Source organism: Saccopteryx leptura, chromosome X, assembly GCF_036850995.1.
Source record: "Saccopteryx leptura isolate mSacLep1 chromosome X, mSacLep1_pri_phased_curated, whole genome shotgun sequence".
NCBI lineage: Eukaryota > Metazoa > Chordata > Mammalia > Chiroptera > Emballonuridae > Saccopteryx > Saccopteryx leptura.
Genome location: NC_089516.1, coordinates 103,925,319 through 103,932,118, shown reverse-complemented (window position 1 = coordinate 103,932,118; position 6,800 = coordinate 103,925,319). Strand labels below are relative to the sequence as shown.

Genomic DNA, 6,800 nt, shown 5'->3' with positions numbered 1-6,800 from the left:
AATGTTTTCTCCTCAGGGAAACATAGCACTATTGAGTGTCTATTACATCCTATGGAGAATGTCAATCTTAGGTCACAGCATTAAGAGCTCCTGGTTTGGGTCCCATAAGCTCTCTTTGAATGACCTATGTGAGGGACCATTTTTGCTGTTTCTTTGCCTGAGAAGTGGTTTTCCCCTGCCTATGTGCTCGCCCACCACTAGAGACTCTATTAAACAGAATGGCCCAACACTTTCTGGCTCTACAGTTTCTCTACCTTCTTCTGGAATCCAATGTGGACCTGCCTGGCCTCAGCCACCAGCATTACACCATACCATTCTGGTACTCAGGTCTCAGAACTCCAGCCTCTAGAACTCTGAGAAATAAATTTCTGTTGTTTAAAAACCACCCTGTTTGTTGTACATTGTTATAACAGCCTGAGCTAAGACAATAGTTATATAAATTTCCTGAAACATTAACTATATTTTGGTTATAGTTTCTCCTGGAAATTTAAAATGTAAAATTTATTACCAAGGTTCTGTTTTTATTTAATAATTAAATAATATTACCCTGTGTTTGCATTGCACTTTATATATTATTCAAAAGTTTCAACTATAAGGCATTACTTAAATACAGAAATGTGTGAGAAACAGTGCAAGGCACTAGAACTATAAAAATGACTAGTCTGTTGAAGCAGTGGCACAGTGGATAGAGTATTGGACTGGGACACAGAGGACCCAGGTTCAAAACCCCAAGTTCACTGGATTGAGCACAGACTCATCTAGCTTGAGTGCGGGTTCACCATAGGATCACAGATATAAACCCAAGGTCGCTGGCTGGAGCCCAAAGTTCGCTGGCTTGAGCCCAAAGGTCACTTGCTCTGCTGTAGATGCCCAGTGAAGGCACATACGAGAAAGGAATCAATGAACAACTTAGGAGCCACAACAAATAATTGATGTTTCTTATCTTTCCCTTCCTGTCTGTCTTTCTCTATCTGTCCCTCTCTGTGTCTCTGTCTTTCTGTCTCTGTCACACACACACACACACACACACACACACAAATGACTAAAACCTAGTATCTTGTTTTTGAAGTCTTTGAGGCAGACCCAAAAATAAAATATGTGATTCCTGTTTATGGTCCGAGCTCATTGAGATGTAACACATAGTAATAATGTGATAGATGTCAAAATATCCACTTCATTTCTCATAAAACTGATACCAATATATGATACTTCTAAGGTCAAGTGGATTTCAGAATCTTAACTCCAGAATTAATTATAAACTTAACCACTTAGCATAAGTAGAACTGGAAAAACAGAGATAGCCCCTGGAGAACAGAGCAGCCTACATGCTACCTGCAGTAGCTGCCCACAAAGAGACAGGTAAGAGAAAAGGACTGCAGTAGACATGCTTAATTTCTGCATCCAAAATCACCATTCAAATAATTTATTCCTCTCCCATTTCTGGTTAAGAATGAGTGAGGGACAGATAGAAGCCAAATGTGTTACACTAATGGATGTTCTCCCAACTGGAAGGAAAAATTAGGAGTGGAAAGGAAGCATTCTCCACCACCTGCTGTCAAGGACCTCATTTCTTGATATTCACAAAAATCCTAAGAGGTAACGAGGAAGTATTATTTTACCTGTTTCATGTAAAAGAATGTGATATTATAGAAGAGCTACACAGTTAGGTTGAAATCAAGAAAATAATATCTCAATTCTTTATGGTATGAATTTGGATACTGTTACCAATGAAACTAGCTCGTGGACATGTCTATGCAATGCTAAATTTTTCTTCATTTGCAAGTGAAACATAGACTTTCGATCCAAGTGATTTTGTTATTATCTGAAGTTTGGACAAAAGCATCTATCATCTTGTATATAGATGGTGTTATCTATCTTCAAATTTGAATCTTCTACCATAAAAGCAGATAAGCACTAAAAAATTAAATGCCACTATAGTAAACACTTATAAGGAAAAAGGTGTTAAAATAGGTAAGAAAGATGAAATAAAAGCAGGAAGTTATGCAATGTTCAATATGAGAAAAATGCTTAATTTGGTCAACTGGCACTGAGTTTATATAAAAGTTATAAAAGTCACTAATACTGAGGATCTGAAATTTTTAGGTCTGGCTAAGCACTATTATGTGTTCTACCTCATTTAATTTTCACAACAAATGTACAAAGAAGTTTTCTATTTTCTTTTCGGATAGGAAAACAGACTTATGTAGATCAAGTGATTTATCCTCATTTTTACATAATCACTCAATATGTGGTTGTGTCAGAATTTGAATCCAATACTTCTGACTCCAGAAGCCATACTTTTTTTTTTTTTTTAAATAAATTTTTATTAATGGTAATGGGATGACATTAATAAATCAGGGTACATATATTCAAAGAAAACATGTCTAGGTTACCTTGTCATTAAATTATGTTGCATACCCCTCGCCCAAAGTCAGATTGTCCTTCGCCACCCTCTATCTAGTTCTCTGTGCCCCTCCCCCTCCCCCTAACTCTCCCCCTGTCCTCCCTCCCCCCACCCCTGGTAACCACCACACACTTGTCCATGTCTCTTAGTCTCATTTTTATGTTCCACCAATGTATGGAATCATGTAGTTCTTGTTTTTTTCTGATTTACTTATTTCACTCCTTATAATGTTATCAAGATCCCACCATTTTGCTGTAAATGATCTGATGTCATCATTTCTTATGGCTGAGTAGTATTCCATAGTGTATATGTGCCACATCTTCTTTATCCAGTCTTCTATTGAAGGGCTTTTTGGTTGTTTCCATGTCTTGGCCACTGTGAACAGTGCTGCAATGAACATGGGGCTACATGTGTCTTCACGTATCAATGTTTCTGAGGTTTTGGGGTATATACCCAGTAGAGGGATTGCTGGGTCATAAGGTAGTTCTATTTGCAGTTTTTGAGGAACCACCATACTTTCCTCCATAATGGTTGTACTACTTTACAGTCCCACCAACAGTGAATGAGGGTTCCTTTTTCTCCACAGCCTCTCCAACATTTGCTATTACCCATCTTGTTGATAATAGCTAATCTAACAGGGGTGAGGTGGTATCTCATTGTAGTTTTGATTTGCATTTCCCTAATAACTAATGAGGCTTAGCATCTTTTCATATATCTGTTGGCCATTTGTATCTCTTCCTGGGAGAAGTGTCTATTCATGTCTTCTTCCCATTTTTTTATTGGATTGTTTGTTTGTTTGTTGTTGAGTTTTATGAGTTCTTTGTAAATTTTGGAAATTAGGCCCTTATCTGAGCTGTTGTTTGAAAATATCATTTCCCATTTAGTTGGCTGTCTGTTTATTTTGATATCAGTTTCTCTTGCTGAGCAAAAACTTTTTATTCTGATGTAGTCCCATTCATTTATCTTTGCCTTCACTTCTCTTGCCATTGGAGTCAAGTTCATAAAATGTTCTTTAAAACCCAGGTCCATGATTTTAGTACCTATGTCTTCTTCTATGTACTTTATTGTTTCAGGTCTTATATTTAGGTCTTTGATCCATTTTGAATTAATTTTAGTACACGGGGACAGGCTGTAGTCGAGTTTCATTCTTTTGCATGTGGCTTTCCAGTTTTCCCAACACCATTTGTTGAAGAGGCTTTCTTTTCTCCATTGTGTGTTGTTGGCCCCTTTATCAAAGATTATTTGACCATATATATGTGGTTTTATTTCTGGGCTTTCTATTCTGTTCCATTGGTCTGAGTGTCTATTTTTCTGCCAATACCATGCTGTTTTGATTATTGTGGCCCTATAATATAGTTTAAAGTCAGGTATTGTAATGCCCCTAGCTTCATTCTTTTTCCTTAGGATTGTTTTGGCTATTCGGGGTTTTTTATAGTTCCATATAAATCTGATGATTTTTTGTTCCATTTCTTTAAAAAATCTCATAGGGATTTTGATGGGAATTGCATTAAATTTGTATATTGCTTTGGGTAATATGGCCATTTTGATTATATTTATTCTTCCTATCCAAGAACAAGGAATATTTTTCCATCTCATTGTATCTTTTTCGATTTCCCTTAACAATGCTTTGTAATTTTCATTATATAGGTCCTTTACATTCTTTGTTATGTTTATTCCTAGGTATTTTATTTTTTTTGTTGCAATCGTGAAGGGGATTATTTTTTTGAGTTCGTTTTCTAATATTTCATTGTTGGCATAGAGAAAGGCTATGGACTTCTGTATGTTAATTTTGTATCCTGCGACCTTACTGTATTGGTTTATTGTTTCTAATAATCTTTTTGTGGAGTCCTTCGGGTTTTCGATGTATAGGATCATATCATCAGCAAAAAGTGATACCTTTACTTCTTCTTTTCCAATATGGATGCCTTTTATTTCTTTGTCTTGTCTGATTGCTCTGGCCAGAACTTCTAGCACCACGTTAAATAAGAGTGGAGAGAGTGGACAACCCTGTCTTGTTCCTGATTTAAGGTAGAAAGTCCTCAGTTTTATGCCGTTTAAAATGATGTTGGCTGATGGTTTATCATATATGGCCTTTATCATGTTGAGATATTTTCCTTCTATACCCATTTTGTTGAGAGTCTTAAACATAAAATTGTGTTGTATTTTATCAAAAGCCTTTTCTGCATCTATTGATAAGATCATGTGGTTTTTGTTCTTTGTTTTGTTGATATGGTGTATTACGTTAACCGTTTTGCGTATGTTGAACCATCCTTGAGATTCTGGGATGAATCCCACTTGATCATGATGTATTATTTTTTTAATATGTTGTTGTATTCGGTTTGCCAGTATTTTGTTTAGAATTTTAGCATCTGTATTCTTTAGAGATATTGGTCTGTAGTTTTCTTTCTTTGTGCCATCCTTGTCAGGTTTTGGTATGAGGGTTATGTTGGCCTCATAAAATGTGTTTGGAAGTATTGCTTCTTCTTCAATTTTTTGGAAGACTTTGAGTAGAATAGGAACCAAGTCTTCTTTGAATGTTTGATAGAATTCACTAGTATAACCGTCTGGGCCTGGACTTTTATTTTTGGGGAGGTTTTTAATAGTTTTTTCTATTTCCTCCCTGCTGATTGGTCTGTTTAGGCTTTCTGCCAGAAGCCATACTTTTAACCAGTATATTTTACTGGTCTTTCAGCCTAGAGCATAAGTTTATTTACTTTTGGATGCAGCACAATTCAGTGGAGGACAATAAAATGCATCAAAGACAGTCATCTTATTTATTTTATTTTGGATTTTTCTGAAGTGAGAAGCTGGGAGACAGAAAGACAGACTTCTGCATGTGCCCAACCAGGATCCATCTGGCAAGCCCACTAGGGGGCGATGTTCTGCCCATCTGGGGCATTGCTTCGTTGCAGCTGGAGCTATTCTAGCACCTGAGGCAGAGGCCATGGAGCCATCCTCAGCACCTGGATCAACTTTGCTCCAGTGGAGCCTTGCCTGCGGGAGGGGAAGAGAGAGATAGAGAGAAAGAAGGGGGAGTAAAGGTGGAGAAACAGATGGGCTCTTCTCCTGTGTGCACTGGCTGGGAATTGAACCTGGGATATCCACATGCTGAGCTGATGCTCTACCAATGAGTCAACCAGCCAGGGTTCACCTTAGTTTTAAGTTTATAATACAGTTAAGTACACTGACAAATATTAAAAAGGCCGAAAAATGTTTATAGTACATAGGTGAGCACAAATAAACATATTACCAGTACATAAGCCTTGAGAAGAAGAGCTGGGATGAAAAAGTTGACCAACTAAACTGAAACAGACTCATAGACACAGAAATTGAACTGGTGGTTGTTGGAATGTAGTGGCATTTGGGGAACTGAGTGGAAAAGGTGAAGGAATTAAGTACAGACTGGCAGTTACAAAATAGTCATTGGAGTGTAAAGCATAGGAAATATAGCCAATAATATTGTAATAATTATTTATGGTGCCAGTTAGGTAGTGTAAATACTGAGAGAAACATTAAATAAAGTATATGAGTGTCTAACCACTAAGCTGTACACCTGAAACAAATACAAAATGAAATTGAAAGGAAAAGTGATCAGAGCAGAGACTTGAGCTGACAAGCATGTGCTAATAGTCTGACTTATTTAAAAATCAGTTAAAGTGCTTCAGGAAGTAGTAAATTCTCATCACAGGATGTTCTTCCCACACAGGCTGGATGGACAAACACCTGGTGGATGATATTGGGTTGTTTTAAATGGCATCTAATGTTTCCTCAATCCTGACATTCTGTGATTTAATCGACTTATTTAGTCAACTTATTTTGAATAACCACTATGTGCCAAGTACTGGAATAAGCTTCTCTCACAAAGGAGAAGAAGATATACCCTGAAGGACTCAACATTCTAGTGGGGCAAAGAGCACACATTGAGAATTGTAGAATAAATAAAATGTAGTAAGGCATGACAGCAGAGAAGATTTATACCTTACTCAAACTGGGAAGGGGAATTAAAAGGGAAATCAGATATTTCTTAAGAGGTGATGTCTAAACTAACATTTAAAGAATGAGTAAACATTAGTGAGGTGTTCCAGTTATCAATTTCAATGCAACAAACCATTTCTAAAATTTAAAGCAACAAATATTTTATTGTATCTCATAATTTGAGTACTTACTGAGCAGCAAAACTAGTTTGGAGGATGCAGGACAGTTTCACTCACATGCCTGGTACCTTGGAAGGAGTGGCTTTATAGACTAGTCTCAGCTAGAATCCTTTCCATCTCAATGAAGTCTCAAGGCTTCTTCATAAGATCCCCCACCTACGAGCAGAGTAGGTGGATTCTTATACCTTTATCTTAGAAGCCAGGCAGTATATCACATTCAATACAATTATTGGTTTCACATG

General features: G+C 37.0%; 1 non-coding gene across 1 annotated transcript; it reads right to left on the bottom strand.

The window, feature by feature from the left end:
• Positions 1-126, bottom strand: LOC136386639 (small nucleolar RNA SNORA25). The gene has a single exon (XR_010747999.1). It is a non-coding gene; the product is annotated as a small nucleolar RNA SNORA25 (small nucleolar RNA).
• Positions 127-6,800: the final 6,674 nt, after the last annotated feature.